Source organism: Amblyomma mixtum, chromosome 7 (assembly GCF_055824585.1).
Source record: "Amblyomma mixtum isolate Tamu chromosome 7, ASM5582458v1, whole genome shotgun sequence".
NCBI classification, from domain to species: Eukaryota; Metazoa; Arthropoda; class Arachnida; order Ixodida; family Ixodidae; genus Amblyomma; species Amblyomma mixtum.
In genome coordinates, this window is record NC_143018.1 from 9,151,342 (window position 1) to 9,175,644 (window position 24,303).

The window sequence follows — 24,303 nt, forward strand, 5'->3', positions numbered from 1 at the left end:
CTGTCTATAGACAGTCTACAGACAAGTCTACTGGTCCAGTAGACATATGTCTATAGACTGTCTATAGACATTCCATAGGTGTGTGGCCTGGCAGTGCTATAGACCTTTGTCTATAGACAGTCTATAGACCTCTGTCTACTAAACTATTAGTAGACCATTATCTATAGACTGCCTATAGACTGTCTACAATAATTGAAAAAGGTCACCAGACAGAGTTCACACATGAAACAATCAATATACTTACAAATTTAGTTTATTTCCAAGCTATCCAGGCTGGGAATATGCAATACATGCACCATAAGAATGCACCACAGTAACATAAAAGTTGAAAGTAACAGTCCGGCTAGTTTCCTCAGAAAAGCATTCTTGTGGCCTGTTGTCTGCAGTAAATCATCCGGGCATGTTCACCTATACAGCACAAAGGAAAAAAAATAATATAAGAGGAACTGAAAAAAAAAATTACCATTCCATCTCTACACATATGCTTTACAATGCAAGGCATATCCTGGCTATGCCATTCTAGAAAGGCAATCTTGATCTTTTGGTTTGGTTTTATGGAGTTCAAAGACCCAAGGCGACACAGGCTACGAGACGCTGAAGTGAAAGGCTGGGGAATAATTTCGGTCACCTGGGCAGAGTACACAGGCCTTTAGCATTTTGCCTCTATTAAAATGCGACCGCCTAGGCCGGAATCGAACCTGCATCTTTCAGGTCGCCATACGAACATGATAGCCACTGAGCTATCACGACGGCTCAATCATTTCTGTAAATACACGACAGATTGTAAGTGTCGTCATAAAACATTGTAACAAAGACCCCTAATCCCTGGAGCACTGAATCCAGTACTGATACTGATTTCTGTATGGCAATACTGTTACAGCGAATACTGATCTATTTATGGCAATCCTTTTACACTATTTGTAACAGAAGACTTGGAACAATTGTGCCACATATCTGCATTGACTCGCAAGGAGCTGTTAAGAATGCCACCTCCATAAAATACAGATTCAGTGCACCTTACACAGGGATCCAAAAAGGAGATATTGCAGCATTTACTCTTATAACCGCTATAGAAAAAGCGCTTCAGAATACCATACCCTCCGTGAATTAAGCCTGGTACACCCGGCCAAATTTTTAACTGGCTCAGGTGTTGCATCGCTAGATGCACCTTGTAAAAAAGGTGCCTTTCGGCTACACTGCTGGCATATTCATGCTGTAATTTAACGAGTGAAATGTCATTTCGTGGTTCCTTTTTGTTCATATAATGTTTGAGTGCTGTACTTGCGTGTTTCGATCAATGTTATCAGAAACATTCGTCTGCCACTACGAACAGCTGAAACAAGCGGCATACGCAGCAATGGATCTGGTCCATATGGCCTCATCCTCTGGGTAAAGTACCACTCCTTTCATGGCGGACATGTCGTTTACTCAGATTAGTGCAAATGCGCCACCAGAACCATGGCTGCGTATTCCGCTTGTTTCGGCTCTTCGTAGCGGCAGACGATGAATATTTCTGATAACTTTGATCTAAACATGCAAGTACTCCACTCAAACATTATATTAACAAAAAGAAACTATGAAATGCCATCTCACGCGTCAAATTACAACATGAATATGCTAGTCAAAAGGCACATTTTTACAAGGTGCATTTAGCGATGCAACACCTAAGCTAGTTAAAGATTTGGCCAAGTGTACGTAAGCAGATACCCAAACGGGCACAAGCTATACAAAACCAGCAGGCAGAAGCAACCAGTTCACCACAGATTTGCACCTATAACTTGAAGCACAAAGACGGAACAGCATACTCATACATCTGCGCGCGCTCTTAGAAACAAGCGGGTTGCAGCGCTTCCATGCCGCGCTCATTATTCAGAAAACTAATACAGCACACACAGGCTGCAGCTGCGCCGTTTCAAAAGCAGTCGCGAGGTTGAGACAGCAAATTACTGCCACGATAAAATACCGTCTGAAATTCACTTAGTTTTTCCTTCAAGTGCAGCTCCAACAGCGCAGTCAAGAGGTGTTTCTTGCATGGAGGCAACCTAACCCAACGCTGCTAGAAAAATCAGCGAAAGCATTGAACGTGCTCAAAGTAGGAAGTATTTCAATGAAACAATTAACGCCTTCAACAGGCGCAGCTATAATAACACGAGAGCTTAATTTAATTTTAGGCGCAAATAAGCGGCGAGTCACATCGGCGCTTTCGTAACGTAGCAGTCTGAAATCAGAAACACATACTTTGCCTCTCGCGCAAATGGTATTCTAGAAATCTGTGCACGCGTGAGCGGGATTCATGAACGAACCACTCGGAACGAAATGTAAGCCACCTCTTGTCGAGCCGACCTTTACCCAGCTTTCAAAATGAAGTGCCCGCAAGCCAGCGGCGGCGGCCAACGGCTCTGATGACAGACACGGACGAATCCATACGTGTGCAACGAAGGGGAGATGGGATGGAGCTCGTGGGTTCTTCGCGGTGTTTGAGCACGCCGGCCATTCGCGCCGGCAACGAATTTTATTCACCCATCCCACTACAAGCATTCCTCCAGCGCCGCTTGAATACAAACGTCTCGCGCTCCAGTCTATAGCGTTACAAGACACCTTTGCTGAAACGTCGGCGTCCACGACGCGCACCGAGCGAGCGTCCATATGTAGCAAGCAATGCACACCTCAAAAAGAACAGCACTCCATGGTCCGGACAGGCGATAACACAAAGATAAGAAAATAAATGTAATACACCACTGAACGAGACTGTATGTAAGTACGTTTTCGGAGGTGCAAAGTAAATTGAGCTCACACGGCGCTATCTGACACGCAGTTCCATTTCGGCCGTCATTCACAGGCTAAACGACATTTCTGGCCGCGCATCTACTTTGGAACACGAAAAATCTAGTAGACAGTTCGCGAGGAGCGGCCTGTCATGGGCATCGCACAGACTGCCTTTCCGCGCGTTAGTAAAGACAGCGGGACAGAGATAAGCGGCATTAGTCGAGAACCCGATGGCTTCCGCCTTAGAAACGAAGATAGGACGTTTGTAACTGCGCACATAATCTGTTCTGCACACACAGCTCTGCTTAGAGTGGTTTAGGAGACCAAATGAATAAAATATAAACGTGTAGACTTACCGTAAGCGGACGATGAAGCTGGATTTTGAAGAAAACGTAATCCGCGAAACACACGCCAACGCCATTGATGCAGCCACGCACAGGGTTGTTTGCAGCCCGAATGATTTTCCGCCGTCTCGCGGTAAAATGGGTAAAACGTGAAACAGAAACCCATTTCACGGTTGTATCTTTATCGCTCGCACTCTTGCCGTGTGCATCTTGATCTGATATCCAAGTCCACAGAAGGCAATTGGTTTATAAGCTTAAATTCCTCGCTTACCCTCTAAAAATCTTATTGTTTTCGTGAAAAAAGAACCGAAATCTAACTTCTTGTCGGTATACGCGCCGCATCTCCCACCGAATAAATAGTATGTGGTACAATTCTCAAATAATTATAAGGTTGCATAGCATAACGTCTTTTTTGCGTGTGTTCGTGTTTAGAAAACTGATATGCGCCACATCAGCGTGTCATCGGCTCCGAAGCAACAGGTGCAAGGGTAGGAACGAAAAAATACTGGCTTTGTGATTGTTGCGTCGCAGCACTTAATCACGTGAATACAAACTGCAAAGGTAGAAATGGCAGATGTTAATCGCACAGAGGGCCAGGCTCTTCGAGATTAATCTAAGATGTTTCTAAGGGATGGGCGCTTCCTTTAATTCTCACACCCGTATTTCCCCCTTTATTTTGAGGACGTTTTAAAGAGAAATATAGAACTGTTGATGAAATGTTTCTGATTTCAGCGCGTTGGACAGTAACGATCGAAAGATGTAATGGAATTGTGTAGAGCGATTCCTTTAAAGGAAAGCGTATTCGTTCGATGTAGTACAGTTTTCGGGCGCCCTTACTTCAAGAACGGCTGCCTTTCCTCGGCTTACTTGTTAGCATTAAATATCTAATTGTACTGACAATATACGTCACGGTATAACGAAAAGGAGCTTGTCAAGGCTCCTGAAAACAATATACAGGAGGGTGTTGTAATGGCCTTACGCAATACTTTTTAATTTCCGTAATAGCGAAGTAGGTGGGGGACTCCCGACATAGTTGCGGTCACTAGATGCAGGTCCCCTCAACATGCAGTGCAAAAAGAAATTGACATTGTTCTGGACTTAGTCGAAAGTCAGTGTATCGAACATTGTTAGATAAAATTACGATTGTTATAAACTGGTCTATAGGCAGTAGACTATCTATAGTGTACAGTCTATAAACGAAAGGAAATTGAGGTAGTTGTAGACTGTAGTCTATAGAGTGTCTATAGACCGTCTATAGACAAAATGAAATTGAAGCAGCTATAGACCGTAGGCTATAGAGAGTCTATAGACCGTCTATAGACGAAAGGAAATTGAAGCAGCTATAGACCGTAGTCTATAGAGAGTCTATAGACCGTCTATAGACGAAAAGAAATTGAGGCAGCTATAGACCTTGCTCTATAGAGAGTCTATAGACCGTCTATAGACGAAAGGATATTGTGGCAGCTATAGACCTTAGTCTATAGACCGTCTATAGACGAAAGGAAATTGAAGCAGTTATAGACTTTAGTCTATAGAGAGTCTATAGACAAAAGAAAATTGAGGCAGCTATAGACCTTAGTCTATAGCGAGTCTATAGACCGTCTATAGACAAAAGGAAACTGAAGCAGTTTTAGACTTTAGTCTATAGGCAGTCTATAGACAAAAGGAAATTGAGGCAGCTATAGACCTTAGTCTATAGCGAGTCTATAGACCGTCTATAGACGAAAGGAAATTGAAGCAATTATAGACATTAGTCTATAGACAGTCTATAGACAAAAGGAAATTGAGGCGGCTATAGACCTTAGGCTATAGCGAGTCTATAGACCTTCTGTAGATGAAAGGAAATGGAGGTAGTTATAAACTTCAGTCTATAGAGAGTTTATAGACCGTCTATAGACAAAAGGAAATTGAGGCCGCTATAGACTTTAGTCTATAAAGTGTCTATAGACAGTCTATAGACAAAAGGAAATTGAGACAGCTATAGACTTTAGTCTATAAAGTGTCTATAGACAGTCTATAGACAAAAGGAAATTGAGACATCTATAGACCTTAGTCTATAGAGAGTCTATAGACGGTCTATAGACGAAAGGAAATTGAGGCTGCTATAGACCTTAGTCTATAGAGAGTCTATAGACCGTCTATAGACAAAAGGAAATTGAAGCAGCTATAGACTTTAGTCCATAGATTTTCTATAGACTGTCTATAGACAAAAGGAAAAGTCTATAGGATGGCTATAGAGTCTATAAAAAGTCTATAGAAAGTCTATAGACCATTTTTATAAGGGCTACCGTCTGCGGCGAGTTCAAAAAAAGGTGGGAGCCGGGACGTTTAATCCGATTTAAATTACGGAAATCGGTCTCACAGGACAATAATTCGAAGTTTCCATGAATGCTCGGAACGTGTAGATCGAGTTCCCGCGCTAAAAAGACTAGCTTCGATTACTCTTCGGTGCACCTTTAACACACACCACACAGAAAGACTGACGGGACGGGACGGGCTCCGAACGACAGCGCCCGTCCTGTCCGCCTTTCTGTGTGCTGTGTGTTAAATTAGCCCTGTTTTTACCTTTTGTTAGATAGACACCGCTTGAATGTGTCGTGATGGACACTGCAGAAGACCATGCACTTTCTAGTACCAGCTGCGTGTATAACTTTCCGACACCGCCGGGCGACCGCTGCTTTGTGATTGGAGCTCCGCCTATAACTTGAGTATTTCAAGACATAGTGAGCGCCATGGTGTCCGTTCATGGCGTATGTGGCAACAGTGTTCAGAGTTTCGCTTGAACAGCGTGGGATCCCCACGACTGTATGGTACACGAGTCACTGTCGCTGCTATGTCGACTTTCTTTCGATGATCCCAGGCAAAAGTTAATTCACCCAAGAAATGGTTTGCTTTGGAAGTCACATTTACAGACCTGCCTGCATTTTGTAACCGTTATGTAACTCTATGCTGAGCCACGTTGCAAACTTTACTACGTTTTCTGGCGTGCAGGGGCTTGTCAGTTCTGGTGAATGACCGTGACGTTTTCTCTTTACCGCAAAGTCAGTTTTTTTTAGTGCTTCGGCAGTAGACGGATCAGTACCGAGGCACTTGATCGTCATTACCTATGGCGTCCTAAAAATCACCCTCAGTTCCCTCTGCCTGCCAGGTAGCACCGAAGCATTAGACCAATGTGACATTTTTCTTTTGGTCAAACGTTAATTAAGTTTTCTTAATGACCTTTTTTAATAATTTCTTTACGTTACAGATGAACATCCTAGTAAACTTTTTCTAACATTAATTAAACATTATAACAACGTAAATGTAATATTGTCGAAAATAATGAAGCAACCCTGCACTAGTATGCAGGCCCACCATTGTGACAATTTAATCAACGCTTTGCAAGGACCAGCAACGAAGGCGACACTTCGTCTCCACAGTAGAGCACAACATGCGACTAGAATGTACTTACCTCCGAAAGCATGCAGTGGAGTCAAGCTTACACGCCCATTACTGAGAGGTGTCCCATGAGTGGTAGTAGCGAAAGGATAAGCAGTTTAACAAAATAATCTGCTTGAGCATGTTACCTATGGCGGGCACAATCTAAGAGATTTAGTTGCGCGAAGCACTGCTAGTTGAAAAACATGTTTACTGTAAAATTAGTGGAGAGTGTTCTGGGACTCGGTGCTAGAAATATATCTGCAGTGTTTTATAGTTATGATTCAAATATAATAATGTTTAATAAACAATAAGGAGACATTGCTGACTTGGAATGTTAAATATATGTTTATGCTGCAGCGTTTACCATCATTTGTTCATTTTTAACATTATAACAAGAGTTGAAAGCCAGGATTGGAATAATATTTATGTTCAGTGTTAAACTAATTTTTATGTGTAACATATAAACTTAAATATTAATTTCTAACAGTTAATGCAACGTTTCAATGTAACAATGTTACTGAACTTGCATAAATTTTTCATAAGATTGTTCTAATTTTCCGTGCTACCTGGGCGTGGCCAGCATATCGCCTTTGACACGTGTGGGGATGTGGGAGGGACAGCTTTATTTTAACAAAAAGGATCCTTTGTTCTTGACCAAGAGTCCAGGCGTCTGTGCTTCACTGAGAACTCTGTACACTTGCCATGATTGGCTAGCTGGTTGAGCAACTAGCAGAATGTCATTCCATGAGGAGGCGGACCGGTTGGGTATGGGGGACCTGCCATCGGTTGGGGGCATTCCCACACCGTGTACTGTGCGATGTCAGTGCGCGTTAAAGAACCCCAGGTGGTCGAAATTTCCGGAGCCCTCCACTACGGCGTCCCTCATAGCCTGAGGCGCTTTGGGACGTTAAACCCCCATAAAACGTCCCCCACAGGTTGTGTATGAGGGTGCCTTGGCCGCCCCACATGTTGAGCAGAGCAGGGAGGTCAAGGTGGGGTGGTGGCGATGAATGTCTGCAGTTGCCGCCAGACTGCACTGTATTTTGAATTTCGTGTACGGTGAGGTGGTGGGAGGGTAAGCGCCTGTTTTTGTAATAAGTGGTTTTTTTATGTGAGAAGAGCCCGAGAGGATTCCTGCGTGGGTTTGGGTGTCCCATCTTCTTGGGGCCTGAAGGATAGTTCTCGAGTCAGCGTATGAACACGCTGGTTACCGGGGATCGATACTTACCCAGGAACCCACGTGAGGGTTATCTCTTGGGTAAGCGTATGTCCTGATGCGAGAATGCGCCGGGCGATTGACGTGATAACGCTTTGCTGAGTGACGGTACACAGCTTTGGAGACGGTGGAGATATCCGTGATGTTGGGATCTTGTGCATAGTGTATAAGCACCAAGCCCATGGCCGCGCCTTCAGCCTCCGTGGGGAAGGTGGCTGCGGCCCCGATGGTGCCATCCTCGATAGTAGGCGGGGACAGCGGCATAATAGCCCGGTAGGGTGCGTTGTGCCGTGTTTACATACATGTCGGGTCTGCCTCTGTAGTGCTTGTTGTAATACTAGGCTCGTGCCTGGCGTCTGGCCCCGTGTAGCTCGGGGCTCATATTTCTGGGTAGAGGTTTGATGCGCATTGGACCCTGGATGTCAGGTGCAATGATTTGATAGTTGGGGGCAGGTGAGCAGGTAGATTGGAGCCTGGCGAAGATGCCGTAAGATATGTTGGCCGGTTTCTGTGCGGGTTAGTTGAAGTATCTGGTTGTCTCGTTTGGCTTCGTGGAGTTCCGAGATAGTTTTGTAGGTGCCCGTTGAGAGTAGTGATTTGTGCTAAGCGACTGTGGTAGGCGGAGCGTTGAGATTATTGCCTTTCTAATAAAAGCATCAGCTTTGTCTTGTGAGAAAGCGGTAAGGAACGTGAAAAGTCGTGTCTGGTGATGAGGGCGTCTGTCATATTAAAGGTTTCCCTCTCCGACAGTCCATGGTTGCATGTGGCTACACTGTGGACAAGACCCTCGATTTGTTTGGTTCGCTTCTCTAGGAGTTGTACAGGGAAGGTTGCATCCAAAGCGTCCTGTATGTGCAGTCCAAGGACCTATGGAGTCAAGGACGTTGGAGTCCAAGGAGTCTATTGACCAACTCCAGGGGACCAGCGGTATGTGGTCGTCGTACATTCGGAGGTGCATGCGTGGATCCCGGGGAAGTGGTCTGATCATCAGCAGTTCCGATTTGAGCGGGGAGCACATAAGACCCATATTGGTCAGGTTCGAGGTGATGATATCAACTGCCAATTGTAAGGTGTCTTGCGCCTCTCCTGTGGAGCCTTCAGTCGTTGATGTCGGCGTATATTGCCGAGTGGAGGTCAGGTATGTTGGTCAGTTGTTTGGCCAGCGGGGCTAGAGTTACATTAAATAAGAGGGGGGAGAGAAGAGCTCCTTGTGGAGTGCCCCGGTTGGGCAGGGAGAACGGAGGTGACGGTATAGTGCCGAGTTGGATCTGGGCCGTTGATTGTGTCTTATTAAGAAGGCTTGGATGTAGCGCCACATTTGCGAAGGTTATGTTCGTGGCTAGTATTGTTTCTGGCTACTTTAACTATCTTATCCATATTTTTATTTATTTTATTTACATGATACTGGAGACCTTTTTGGTCCAAGCAGGGAGGCAAAAGCAAATTGTACAAGAAATTGTTACAGAGCATTGAACAAATGCAGCTTACGTACATACATATGTTTAAAATTCATGCATGCAGCTATAAAAGCACTCCGAGATACATCTTCGTCAGATCTAAAATAGTCACAAATGCAAGTTTCAGAAGGGCATTTTGAGTGGTTAAAAGATATATATTGCTAATGACATTTCCCTCTTTGTCTCTTAGCGCATACATCTAGTATCTACCTATGAGTAGTTTTTTCTTCACTGCTTTTAGGCTACCTCCGTTCCACTCCTACCTTTATTCCTTCCTTTGCGGCGCTTTTCGGGTTGTCCACCGAGATGTGTGATGCAGTTACTGCATCATTTCCTTTCCTTAGAACCAATTCTCAAACTAATTTTGTTTTCTTCAGGGCTCGGCTTAAAACCTCGAAGTCCGTCTCAAATACAGGAAGCATCCAGTAGCAGCCGGCCTCAACACGATTGATTCCTTGTTGCGTGCTGCCCCTTTCCATGTTGATCGTATTATTAACTCTTCCTCAAAACACATTAAAAAAGTAATCAAATCAGTTCCAAAATACGATGCACAGAGCGATCTCCACAAAAGCGATTGGCTCTCCGAAGCGCGCGTCCCGCCCTACAACTTTGATAGGGCACACTACACTCTCTATTAAAATTAAAAAGAAAACAAACTAAACTGACCCCGGAGTTGAGTTCTACACGGGTCTATCCGGCGCCTTCCTAGAACACATTCAATTATGACCTCCCGAGCGTTTCCCACGCTTAAGACGTTGCCGTAAACCGGAAGGGTCACTGTCGTGCGATCTCCCCTTCGGAGTGGGGGGGGGGGGGGGGGGGGGATTTGTAGTTGGCCGTTTGCGATCTGCTGTCGCTTGCCGTTCTGATCTTCTTTCTTAGAACTGTCCTATCTCCTACTCTCTTCTTGGTTTTTCCTTTTTTCCCGGCGGCGAGGGCTAACATTGTGTGGCGGACGACCCTGTTTCGCGCCATATTAGGTTACAGTGGTGGTGCGCAGTTGGCGTGCGTAGGGCTTTTTAAGGGCTCCTGTCCAGTCCCCATGTTGGGCTCCGCGGTGGGCGGCTGGCGCCTTTGTTGAACACCAAAACTTTTTTATGGCTTCTCATTTTTTAACGCCGATCTCCGCTGCAAAAGAGGGCGCACCGAGACAGCAAAATTCTTCCCAAATAACCAAAACAGCTTAGAACGGTTCCACGAAGTGCACTCTGAACACGCAGAGAAGAACGGCTAGATGCATTACACCATTTCTTGTCACCAGAACTTTCACAGATAGCATAGGCCAGGGCTATAAGATAAAAAAACCAGCAAACGGTGACCTCCTACTAGTAATCCTGTACAACCACCAGCACGAAAAGTAAGCAGAAGTCACCTCTTTTGGAGACACACCTGTGACACTCAACCCACCCCGATCCTTGAACACAGTGCAAGGAGTTAACGCAGACGACGGCCTTAGGCATGTAACAGAAGTACTTCTTGAAGGACTAGAGGAACAAAACGTGACTAACGTGTAGAGAATAAAAATGAGGAGAGGCGACCAAGAAATAGCCACGAAACACATCATCCTGACTTTCGCATCAAGCATATACTCCCAGAATCCGTAGAAATCGGCTGTATGAAACTTCACTTCGGGCAGTACATACCAAACCCACGACGTTGCTTTCAGTGCCAACGGTATGGCGACAGCTCTCAGAGCTGCCGAAGCCAACTGACTTGCGCGAAGCATGCTTCACACGAACATGATTCTGATAACTGTACACTTGAACCACATCTGTGCGTAAATCTTGAGGGCAGCCATCCGACGTACTCATGTGCATGCCTAATAGCGATATGCGAAATACGCAGCGCCAACTCTCGCCTCTCCGAGAACCAAGTCCTCCGTGTTGGTTCCGTACAGAAAACGAAACCGCGGCCCAGCGTTTCGTTAAAACGGCTGCGCTTCGTTTGAAAAGTGAAATGCCGATGGGCTTTTACGCTACGGTGTCCACTATACAAAGAAACTACGGTGCGTGCCAGAACCTGGTGTGTTCTAGCTTGTCGCTTTTCTATTTATTTTACTCTGTCCCAACGTTCTCCAAATGCCATGCGATCGAGGTACAAACTTAGACTCTAAGCACGAAAACATTCTAAAAAAACTATAATATCTTCCGCCGCAACCGAGAGCAGGTTAGCAGACGTTCGGATGGCGTTCCCATCATCGCTAAAAATGGAGTTGCATTTCGCGAACACAAGCTTAAAACTAGATTAGAAACTGTGGCAGCCATCCTACAAACATTTAAAACATTTACGGTATGCTGCGTGTACCTGGAGCGACATGTTAATCTAAGCAATCATGAATTAAAAGACCTTTTGGAGCAGCACCCAGAGCCATATCTAATATCTGGAGATTTTAACGCGCACTCCAGCTTTCAGGGTACTGACAAAACTGACACTAGAGGACAATTCATTGAGGATGTTATACTGTGTAATGACCTCTATCTATTAAACACTGGAAAACCAACCTGTTGTTCTCCTAGCTCAGGACAAATGAGCTGTATAGATTTATCTTTTAGTTCGCCATCTATTTTTAGATACAAAATTTGATGACCTAGATAACCCACATGGAAGTGATCATCTGCCTATACTAATCAACATCTTCACTAGAAGTCACTCCATCAAAATCATGACGTTGGAAGCTGCATCTCGTCTACAGGGCACTGTTCCGAGAAAAGGCCAGCCTAGAAAAAAATAGTTACCGACAACCTCAGTTTTAGACAACCTTAACGAACTTTTCACGACGTGTACTATTACCGCTGCGCGCCTAGTCATCCCTCAGTCCTCTGGAGTAGTAAAACAGAGTAAAAAAGTATTGCAAACAAGAACGTAGGGAAGCTAAAAAGATAGAAAAGAAAGCTTGGGGATTTTCCCGTAGGTATGCAACGCAGGATAATTGAACAAACTTTGGTTTGGTTTTTTTTATGGGGTTTAACGTCCCAAAGCGACTGAGGCTATGAGAGACGCCGTAGTGGAGGGTTCCGGAAATTGGGACCACCTGGGGTTCTTTAACGTGCACTGACATCGCACAGTACACGGGTCTGTTAAGAAGGCGAGAGCGGAAGACCGATGTATCCGTCACAGTGCCGCAAAAACTTCTCGGCAAAATTATGTGTCGTCATAAACAGCTCAACAACATTAAAACACATATGGGAGAAAGCTCTAAAGATAAATGGCAGCTATTCCCCATTCACAGTTCGCCTTCTGACAGCCCCTGCTGTACAGACAGATATAGAACAGGAAAGCATTTCGGGTGAATACTTTTCTGCAGTTTCCAGTTCGTCACAGTACACAGAAACAGTCCTAAAATACAAAAACACAGCTGAAAAACACACTGACAACAAGTGGCAGCACAAATGAACCTTGCAATAGTTCAATCACGCTTCAAGAAATCCATGAACTAATTTCCACTGATAAAAAGGCTGCACCCGACCCATATGAAGTACCGTCTTTGTCAAAAGTAACCAGGCTGGATGGTTTGCTTCTAGCTCGTGCAGTGGAGCCCTTACGGCTTCCCTGAAGCTGTAATGGTCGTTAAAGGTAAGGACTGGGTGTCTTCTTACCTTCCAACCTCTTTTGATCTTTAGGAAAGCCCCATGGGCTCCACTATACAAGCTAGAAGCAAACCATGCAGCCTGGTTACTTTTGACAAAGACGGTACATTATCAAATGCTAGCCTATCTCTCCAGATATGTCGTAGATACACTTTGAAGACTTTTTTGTAACAAATTTTGGGCATTGGGGAAAGTACCCGAAGCCTGGAGAAAAACTATTATTGTGCAGTTTCTTAAACCAGGAAAGCCACCAACCTCTCCTAACAATTATAGACCCATAGCCCTTACCGGTTGCCTCTCAAAATACTTTGAAAGTGTCCTGAATATGAGATAAACTTTTGTCCTTCTATCCTCCGAACTTCTTGACATCCGTCAGTGTGGTTTTAAAAAGGGATGCTCCACTCCAGATCACCTAGTTCGTCTTGAAATGCTGTCCGGGAAGCTCTTGTACACAAACAACACTGCAGTCTCTTTTGATTTAGAGAAGGCATACGACACAACCTAGAGGTTCGGAATTATTCAAGACCTTGCCGAGCTTGGCATCCGAGGCAGAATGTTGACCTGCCTAAAAGACTTCTTATCTAACCGTTCATTCCATGTACGCCTAGGCTCAACCCTTTCGAGGAATTTCATTAAGTAAAATGGATTACCACAGGGGCGTATTTTAAGCGTAACACTTTTTGTTGTAAAGGAGAACTCTTTTATTAAAATAATTGCAAGGTGCATTATGTATTCACTCTATGTAGACGTTCTTCAGATGGGCTGCACATCGTCCAATGTGCCAACAAGTGAAATAAACTGACAACATGGACAGACAGAAATGGTTTCCGCTTTTCTTTAGAGAAAACAGTGCCCATTTTTTTTCTCTCTGAAACGAGGCTTAAAGGCAGATTCCACACTACACCTGAACGAAACTGAGCTACCCGTAAAAGATCAACATAAATTTCTAGGCATAACGTATGACATAAAGCTCCCTTGCCAGCCTCTCATAAACGCGCTGAATAAGAAAGCCTTCCGATCCTTGAGCATACACAAAGTACCTTCACGAAAACACTGGGGGGCAGATAGGACATGTCTTTTAGCAATATACCACTCTGTGGAACGCTCTGTCCTGGTTTATGGATGTATATTGCATGGTCAGCGAGACCATCGTATCATAAACGAGTGGATCCATTACATAACTTTCCACTGGCGCCTACAGGTAGTTGCCCATAAATAGTCTTGATGTAGGAACTAACCAACCATCATTTACAGACAGAAGAACCATGCTTACGTGTTCATATATTCTAGAAATTCGTTCACAACCTAAACACGTCTGTCACCAAATAGTTACAATGTGCCCTTCTAGAATACTTTTTAACAATAAACCGCAAACTACCAGGCCACATGCTTTTGCGTTTTGAAGAGATGTGCCAAAACATCTTCGTAGAAGACACATTACCTGGCATTGATCGAAGACGAGATCCACTGCGGCCCTTGGTACAATTTTCGTGCAATCTGTGATTTCACTCTTGCAGAGTTCCGTAAAAAAACAAACCACAAAGCAACATGTAATAGAAGAACTTCTTGCGCTCGGGGAAAAGTACAGTACTTTCAGAGCTTTTTGTACAGATGGTTCAGAAACAGATGTTTACGTTGGAAGCACAGTGGCACAAGGGAATTTGAATGAAATAGTAAGGCTTCCGCAATGTGCTTCCATCTTCACTGCCGAATGTTACGCGATCTGTGCAGCCACTGAAAGAATACTAAACAAGAACCTCACAAATAGCATTATTTACACAGACTACATTAGCAGGGGGACGTAATTACGGTAGCTTTTAACACATACAGCCGTTCATTTAACAAAAAAAAGAACGAAAAAGCAAGAGAATCGCAGGTTTTCAGGTATAATCGGAGTGCTTCCCTTCGAGTCGTGAACAATATTTCCGTGTATTCTCGTTCCATACATATAAATAGTAAATATAAATATAATGAACTCTTATCTCCACCCGCATAACCTAGTAGTAGTACAAGACCTTTATTCGGCCAAAATTTACAGGCCGAGCATGTCGACCGCCTGGGCGACCAGGAGTCGCTGTTCTGCCTCCCCTTCAGCGCCAAGCCAGTCGAGCCAGGTGGTGATGGATAAAAAAGGTGGGGGGTAGGAACCCGACTGCTGAGCAGCCGGGCAATAGAAGGGCAATGAGCCAGGTCCACATAGATACAGGGGCAGTTGGGACAGGAAGGGTCTGATTGATAGCGATAGAGAAAGAGGCGAGACGGGGTGATAGCTGCATTCATTTGGATGTGCCGAAGAAGGCCAGCCTCCGGCACCGTGAGCGATGGATGAGGGGCCTCTCCCTTGTTCTGGCTCGTAATTCCGGGAAGCTATCTCATGAGACTAAAGATCTGATTAAGAAACGGCAAAGCATGAGGACGTCTAACTCCATAGACAGAATAGAACTAATAGAGCTGTCGAAGTTAATAAATAAGCGCAAGGTAGCCGACATCAGGAAGTTTAACATGGAGAAAATCGAGCATGCTCTGAAGAGCGGAGGTAGCCTAAAAGCAGTGAAGAGAAATTCTAGGCATAGGTAAAAACCAGATTTATGCGATAAGATACAAAGAGGGCAATGTCATTAGCAATATGGATAAGATAGTTAAAGTAGCCAAACAGTTCTTCACAAATCTATACAGTAGCGATTGCAATCAGAATGTTACTGAGAGAGGCAGTAGAGCACACCAATGGGACATCCCATCAGTAACAAAGGAGGAAGTAGAAAGCCTTAGGAGCAATGCCAAGAGGAAAAGCAGCTGGTGAGGATCAGATAACAGCAGATTTGTTGAAGGATGGAGGAGAGATTGTGCTCGAAAAACTAGGCACCCAGTATACGCAATGCCTTGTGACTTCGAGCGTACCTAGAGCTTGGAAAAACGCTAACATTATCTTAATTAAAGGCCGCCGCGGTGGCTCAGTGGCTATGGTGCTCGGCTGCTGGCCCGAAAGACGCGGGTTCGATCCCGGTCGCGGCGGCTGAATTTCTTTGGAGGAGAAATTCGAGGCCCGTGTGCTGTGCGATGTCAGTGCACGTTAAAGAACCCCAGGTGGTCGAAATTTCCGGAGCCCTCCACTACGGCGTCTCTCATAGCCTTAGTCGCTTTGGAACGTTAAACCCCATAAACCAAACATTATCTTAATTAATAAGAAAGGAGACGTCAGGGACTTAAAGAATTACAGACCGATCTGCTTATTGTCGGTTGCCTGCAAGGTATTTACTAAGGTAATCGCTAATAGGGTCAGGACAACCTTAGTCTTCAATCAACCAAATGATCAGGCAGGATTCGTAAAGGATACTCGACAATAGACCATATTCACGCAATCAGTCAGGTGATAGATAAATGCGCAGAATATAATCAACCCTATATATAGCCTTCATTGATTAGGAGAAAGTATTCGACTCAGTAGAAACCTCAGTAATCATGCAGGCATTGCAGAATCAGGGTGTAGAAAAGTGTTGTGTGAAAATATTGGAAGATATTTATAACGATTGCACACCTACCATAGTTCTCCATAAGGTCAGCAATGAAATTCTAATAAGGAAAGGTGTCAGGCAGGGAGATACGATCTCGCCAATGCTCTTCACTGCCTGCGTACAGGAGGTATTCCGGGGACTGGAATAAGAACAGTTGGGGAGAAGAGTTAATGGAGAATACCTGAGTAATCTGCGATTCACTGATGACATTGCCTTGCTCAGTCTCTCAAGAGATGAGCTGCAAAGCAGAACGGTAGGTCTTAAAATTAACATGCAGAAAACCAAAGTAATGTTCAACAGTCTGGCAAGGGAACAGCAGTTCGCAATTGGTAGCGAGGTGCTGGAAGTGGTAAGAGAATGGCTCTACTTAGGGCAGGTAGTGGCCGCTGATCCAGATCATGAGAGGGAAATAACTAGAAGAATAAGAATGGGGTGGAGCGCATATGGCACGTTCTCTCAGATCATGAATGGCAGTTTGCCGTTATCCCTCAAGAGAAATGTATATAACAGGTGTATCTTACCGGTACTCACCTATGGGGCAGAAACGTGGAGGCTAACAAAGAGAGTTCAGCTTAAGTTAAGGACAACGCAGCGAGCTAGGGAAAGAGAAATGATAGGTGTGACGTTAAGAGATTGGAAGCGGGCGGAGTGGGTGAGAGAAAAAACGGACGTTAATGATATCCTAGTTGCAATGAAGAGGAAGAAGTGGGCTTTGGGAGGGCATGTAATGCGAAGGCAAGATCACCGCTGGTCCTTAAGGGTAACGGAGTGTATTCCAGGAGAAGACAAACGTAGCAGGGGGCGGCATAAAGTTAGGTGGGCGGGCATACGATGGCTGCAGCGGGCAAAGTACAGGGTTAATTGGAGAGACATGAGAGAGGCCTTTTCCCTGCAGTGGGCGCAGTCAGGCTGATGCTGATAGTGATGATAATGTTCCCGTGAATGTGTCCATAAAGTTGATTATTCATAGAAACGAATATCCGGTAAAAACAAGCCAATTTATTACGAAAAGAAGTTGGTGACGAGAGTTTGCCTCTGTGCATACCGAGGAGAGCATTATTATTCAATGCAGACAAAGCTGAGCTACGTGAAGGGCGTTCTCTCGGTCACCATTGTCCCAAAGATACTGAAGCGTTTTCTGTGGAAACCCAAGCCATGGCAGCACTCTTCGATGGCTAGATTTAATCCAAGTGTTTTTTGTTTTCTTCATAAGCGCACTAAATTCGCATGTGTACTCGCCACTCTTGCTCTTCATAGAAGCATTCAGTTCCATTCTTGATGATGACGATGAATTCTTATGGCGCAAGGCCATAAGAGGTCAAAGAGCGACACGGCACAAGGTTTTTTTCGTTGCACAAGGTGGGGTCAAAGACCCATTTCCCAAGTATTTCACCCTAAAGAAGCCGAGCACCAGGCCAGGGGAATCTTGTGCCCATTGTATCGCCGGTGGGCATCCATCCGGCGGCACTGGGGACATTCAGTTCCATTCTTCCGAACTTCATGCTGGCCATTGTAAGGCTTTCGACTGGCTTCGCATCGCCTTCACTAGACAGCTTCCAAAGAATTTTCTACATATTCATGAACAGCTTGCTTGGTTGAGATGTAGGATGTTCTGGCTGTTCAGAAAGAGTGGTAGCTAGTGTACTGACACCGTCGATGTGCATGAGTGGGTCGAAGTGCAACATCACAAGATAAGCTTACAATATTGTAAATAAACAAAAAAAAAACGAAGTTGTGCAGCTTGGTCTAGGCGAGTGGTTGCGTTCCTTTTTCCTCCGAGGAATGCCGCAGGTTGTTTTTAGCGTTGGTGGCGTCAGAGTTCAACTCCCTGGACGAGTGTTCGCGCCCTGCTCGTTTCCGGTGTCCCCGTATACCTCCCTATACTAGATGTGACCGTGGCCGGGGCACAAACAGGTGCTGAGTTTACGTAGCCACGAGCTCAGTGCCACGAGATCATCGCCGCGCGCATTCGTACCGCCTTGTTGACTTCAAAAGTGTGCCATCGGCATTCTCAGTTGACCCAAGTAACGAGCTCATCAGCCTGTATTCTGAGGTTTGTTTACCATTGCTGTAAATTTTCTGCGTGGACACGCCGACCTACGGAATGCGCTGTACGCCGCTTTAGCAGGCCACGAGACGACGTAACAGCTTGCTGCCTTTGAATGCCCGCGCCTTGTGCATTCTTGCCTGCCCTCCGCTTGTTAAGGCGGTGACTGGAGAACAGAACAGTGGAGGGGCAACCCACAAGTAGGCGTGAAGTTATCAGCAGATCAGCTCAGGTCTCCTTGACGAGCCGTTAAAGGTTTCAGAGCCGCGGCCGGGCTGCAGCGGGGTGCTTTGAGGGCTCCGGATCCGTGGACCGTGCGAGTAACCCGAGAGACGCTTAGACAGCCATGCTGCTCTGTTGATACTTATGACTTGGAGGCAAGTGCTGTCTCGCTTTTGGAAGAAATTACTGAGCGCTTCTCCCGAGTTCTGCATGTAGTAGAGGGCAAAGGCGTGGTCGTAGTTTCCTGCCTAGCCGAAGGCAAGGAAGCTGTAGGCGTTCATTCTCTCCCTTTTGCTTTTGGAAGAACCGCCGCACGGGAGACAGCAGCGAACGGATTGCTCATTTGGTCCAACCACGTGACAGCTATTGTTTTTTTTTTCGAATATTTTATATTGGTTGTACGTAAACCTAAGTTCTTGGTCTCCAGTACCGTTCTGCCTCTATCTAGCAAGCTCCCTCCCTGGTGAGGAAATTCATCGGCCACAAATCACGTCAGCCTCCGTAAAATTAAGAGTAGGGGATCGAGAGAAAAAAAAATTTACTCGTGCGCTGCGACAAAGACGAGGTTACTGCTTTGCATTGGTCGAAATGCTTACTGAAACGCAGGAGAGAGAGAGAGAGAAACAACTTTATTGCCATAGCTTGAGTGGATGCTTGTAGCGCGACAAAAAACAGACAAGGGACAGAAGACGAACGGGACAAGCAGCCGCCGCGGTGGCTTAGTGGCTATGGTGCTCGGCTGCTGGCCCGAAAGACGCGGGTTCGATCCCGGCCGCGGCGGTTGAATTTCTTTGGAGGAGAAATTCGAGGCCCGTGTACTGTGCGATGTCAGTGCACGTTAAAGAACACCAGGTGGTCGAAATTTCCGGAGCCCTCCACTACGGCGTCTCTCATAGCCTTAGTCGCTTTGGGACGTTGAACCCCATAAACCAACCAACCAACGAACGGGACAAGCGCTCCCGTTCTTGTCCCGTTAGCGCTTGTCCCGTTCGTCTTCTGTCCCTTGTCTGTTTTTGTCGCGCTACAAGCATCCACTCAAGCAAAATGAACCAACTCGCCCAGCAAAAAGTGTTATTGAACTTTATTGCCATAGAGTGGCGGGATTTAGGGCAGGTGGGCCTGGTGTGGCCCCCAGGTGGGGGCGACTTCCTGGGCCCACGAAATGAGTGCCAGTTGGATGCTCTTGTCTGGCCTTCTGAGGAGTTGGTTCCATCCTTCCTCGGAGGGAGCTGGCAGTAATGTTCTAGGGGGCGGATTTCGAGCGCAACCCCAGAGGATGTGCGCCTGGGTGGCGATTTCTCCCTGGTAACAATTTTGGCAGACGGGGTCGTATTCCCCGTCTGTGATGAGTGAAAGCCTAGAATGGCTAAGGATGGAGTGTGTCTGCAACCTGCGGAGCAAGGTGGCTTGCGCTCGACTGAAGTCGGGGTGTGGAGGCGGGAACTGGCGTCTCATCTCTCTGTGGAGGTTGGTAATTTCGGCAAAGGCCTGGGGAGCCTCGGCAAGAGCGTCTGGGTCCGTGGGGCCGGCCGCCCGGTTGGTTAGTCCTCGGGCTAGTCGGTCGACCCCTTCGTTTCCAGAGTTTCCCGCGTGGGCGGGTGCCCAGACCAGGTTGGTCTTATGGTCGGGAGGGCAGCCGCGAAGGATGCGTGCAGCGGGGTGGCAGATAACACCTGCCGAGTAATTTTGTATTGCTCTTTTGGAGTCGCTGAGGACTGTGCGGGTACGTGGGTCAGCGATGGCCAGCGCGATGGCGGTTTCTTCTGCCGCTGTCGGAGAGTGAGCTACTACTGTGGCGGCGGTGACGAGAGTAGATTGTGGCGTGGTTGCACAAGCCACGTATGTGTTTGCACTTTGCCGTGCAGCATCTACGTATATTGCGTGTTCGTCGGCAAGGTATGTGGCATCTAGTGCTTGGGCTTTCAGCTGACGGCGCGTATCATGGCGGCCAGGTAGCATGTTTTTGGGGATTGGTTTTATAACTAGGCGGCTATAGACCCCTATCGGAATGGGCGTCGTGGGGTGGACGTCGCCTATGGGGTTGATGTTGAGACGGTCAAGTATGAGCCGCCCGTGTTTAGTGCGGGAGAGGCGGTGGATTTTGGCGGTCTTGTGTGCCTCTATGAGTTCTGTGAGCGTGTTGTAGATGCCGAGTTGGAGGAGGTGCTGTGTGCTGGCGTACTGAGGTAGCCCCAGTGCCGCTTTGTACGCTGAACGTATAATGCTGTTCACAGCTTCCTCGTCCTTCCGGCGGAGGTGATAGTAGGGGTAGGAGTAGACTATCCTGCTAATGAGGAAAGCTTGCGTGAGCCGACAGAGGTCATCCTCCTTCATACCTCTGCGGCGGGTGCTGATGCGGCGGATAAGTACAGCGTTATGAACGCCGCTGTGAGGTTCTTAGCTTTGTTATTCCATTGCCCAAAGTTTGTTTTCATGCAAAGAAGGCGTAAACACACTGAGAAAGTTAGGTCCTTGCGAAAATTCTCCACGTATACATAACGAAGTCCGTACTAGCGAGGTACGACTATATATAATTCCGAACCACGATGAGGGTGAAACGCCGTGCCATGTTTGATGAATACATAGTATAGCGTTGTGCTAAAATAGGCTAGTGGGAAAACAACTCAAATGAATAAAGAAGGAATGAAGGGACGGTCTAGCCAATACCATGCGACTGACATACACGTCGAATGCATAAGCTTTGACTGATTCGGTTGCTTCGTAAGCAGCGTCACTTTTTCCCGGACCATTTGCGTTGGGAACTATTATTTAGACGCTGAACAAATATATTCCAGATGCTACATCACGAATAGTTCACCTACCACGTGTTTTTTTCGCCACATTTTGCATTGGGCTGATCATGGTGAAAAATTCGTGGTCGGTGTCGCGCAAATCTATTCACTCAATTTATTCTTTTCATTCACAGTTAGTGAATCGAATCGATTACAAAGAGGCGTTATGGAGTGCATAGGCGCGCAGTTGTCCTCTCCTTTTTAATTTCTCCGGCACCAGTCCTGTTTTTAGTTTGCGATTCTCGTGGCTTCGTCATCATTCTTTTCTTTCCCTTTCCTTCTATCATAGGACATAAGTTAGGTTGGCGAGCTGTTTTCGTAAGGATCGGCAGCACACTACACTTTTCTTCAGGCGTTTTGCAGGGGCTTCAGATGCCTTGCAGAGAAGCGAGAGGTTTCGCTCAGGTGGACTTTGACGGGCGAGCCGATGTAAAAAACGCGCATTCCAACCTATGCGCCGTTGTGGCCTACCTGTTTTCACTAGTGTAATTTAAAGAAAGTGGACATTTGTGATAAATAATAAAAAATAACAGCCAAATATACAACGAAGCCGCTTACAAATACATATAAATGAATACAACTTGGTTCTGTCGTGCCTTAATGAGCGTTATTCCTGTCGCGTGTGTCCTGCAAAATTTGTATGTTTGCTCATGATTGTGTTTTTTATCAAACCGGTAATATAACACGTATCATCAAATATCCCTCAAAAGCGACCTTAAAAAGCGGTATTAGTTGCTGTCGACATAGAAGCCATACATAAACGCTCCGAGCTCTCATGCCAGAATACCGGCTTTTCTTCTTGCGTATACTTTGGATAGTGTATGCAATGTCGGGTGCAAAAAGTGGTACGCAACATTAGAGGTTGTATGGCTTGCTGCTTTTGCGGCCATTTTCGGCATTTAGGCCAAGCTGGAGCGCCACTCATCGAAACGAGCAAAATGACTTGCCTCTGGATCAAAACCGTCTCCTTCGATCACAGTACACCACATATCTAAGGTGCCGTAACTAGTTGTTACCAAGCTTCTCACATGATTCTCGGTCGATAGATTTTTATTTGCCTACTCAAATTTGTTCTATTTATTTTTGATTTTTTTGAAGCCGGTATCCGACCTTGAGGTCGCTAATGGAAACCTCAACCTCAGATGCTTAGAAACACTTCTAGAAAAGCTACCAGAGCCATATCTGTTAGTCGGAGAACTCCTCTTTCTGGGGAAGTGGAGAAACTAATCCCAGAGGTCGCATTTTAGAAGATTTTATTCTGTGCAGTAATGTGTGCCTACTGAATTCAGGAAAGCCCATGTACTGCTCCCTAAAAACTGCAAAAATTAGCAGTTTAGATTTATCGTTTAATTCACCATTACCTTTTAATGATGTTAAATGAGATCTTCTGGACAACCCACGCGGAATGGATCATTTTCCACTCATTATTATGCCTGAAGAGATAACTGTACAGCAGCTGCATCCCACCAGTAGTCACATATGAGGCAGAAACGAGGAGGCTAACGAAAAGGGTTCTGCTTATGTTAAGGACGACACAGCGAGCACTCAGGACCAATGCCACTCCGCTAGCCCCGATTACACTGTGGAGGTCGACAGGACCAACACACCGAGGTATAGCCCGCGGGCAAATCGTTTATTTGGGGTGATTCCAAAATACGATAACCGCCCTCGGTAGCGCAGGCAGCAGGAAACGGGCACGGGGAAAGCTCGATGTCACCTGGAAAAGCCGCGTTTGTCTCATGGCTCCGCCCATCCCGTCCATCCCGTCACGCGTTGTCCCATGGCTCCTTCAACTCTCTCCCCGTGGTGGGCTGCCCGTGCGGCCACCGAATACACGAGGGGGAAAGGAGGGTCGCCCACGTGACGATGTGGATGCTGCTTCCCAGCTTTCTTCTCTGCCAACCCCGAGAGAGCCGGGAGGGTAAGGGTCGCTGTAGGCCACTTGAGAGAGTTCGGCAGGATATGCGCCGCCTAGGGCGGTCGAAGGGTAGACTGGATGCTCGCAACTGTTATCCCCAACCGTTCCCAATCTAGGTCTCCGAATACCTCCAGCAACTAGGCGGTGAATAGCATTGGAAATATAGTGCCTCCCTGTCTGACATCCTTCCGTACTGCAATTTTATTGCGGTGGTTATGGAGGACACCTGCGATCCTCTAGTCAAGTGCACCCTCGGAGGGCGAAGCCCTCCTCTAAAATAAGCAAATCACGGAACATGTGCTACTCTCGCTTGCACAAACTTCCTTCTCTCGACCTCATCCCCTCCGTTACTCGCATCCCCATCCCCCGAAAAATTAATTTGGGCCCACTGCTCTCTGGAGTCCCGTTGTAGTTTTTTCGGGCGCGTTCCGACTCGTCCTATAGAAACTGCCCCCTTCCATACGCCGACCTAGGACAATGCCACTTCCATTGTCTTATCGCCCTCCCAATACCTATACTTCTCTCAAAATCCACCTAGCGTGCCTGGCTGGGATCGGCACAGCTGGCCGACTAAGTAGCCCTGGGCGCTCTCCCAATGTCGTGCTGCTCTACCCTCCACCATGCTTTTCCATCCATCATGATTTTCATTACAATAATTCAGCAATATGATGGCTTCCAATATTCCCTTCATAAGCTGTTCTAGTGTGAAGACAGTGGCATTCTTCGGCATTGAACCCCAGTCCTCCGGCTCAGTAGCCGAACACTCTTACCACAGGGCTAAGGCAAAATGCAACAGCAGCCATGGGCTGTGCACTGTCCGGGCGCGTTAAAACGTCGGGTGGTCCAGATTATTGTGAAGATCTTCACTGCGGTGTCTTTCATAGCTCATGAGCAGTTTGGGGACGTTAAACTGAGCACAGCATGTAGCACTGTCACCTTATAAAAGCTGAAGCTGATCCAGGGGTTGCCTGGATCTTTTCTTATCTTGCCCTTAATTCCCTTACTCCCCCCCCCCCCCCCCC

At 46.3% G+C, this 24,303-nt stretch overlaps 1 protein-coding gene and 1 long non-coding RNA gene across 4 annotated transcripts in view; one reads left to right on the forward strand and one right to left on the reverse strand.

The window, feature by feature from the left end:
- Positions 1 to 24,303, forward strand: part of LOC149334929 (uncharacterized) — an 88,687-nt gene that overhangs the window by 12,298 nt on the left and 52,086 nt on the right. The gene's annotated exons all lie outside the window — the stretch shown is intronic.
- On the reverse strand, positions 236 to 3,371 carry LOC149334931 (uncharacterized). The gene is made up of 2 exons (XR_016284462.1): positions 3,123 to 3,371; positions 236 to 408 (listed from the first exon to the last, which is right to left on the reverse strand). It is a non-coding gene; the product is annotated as an uncharacterized LOC149334931 (long non-coding RNA).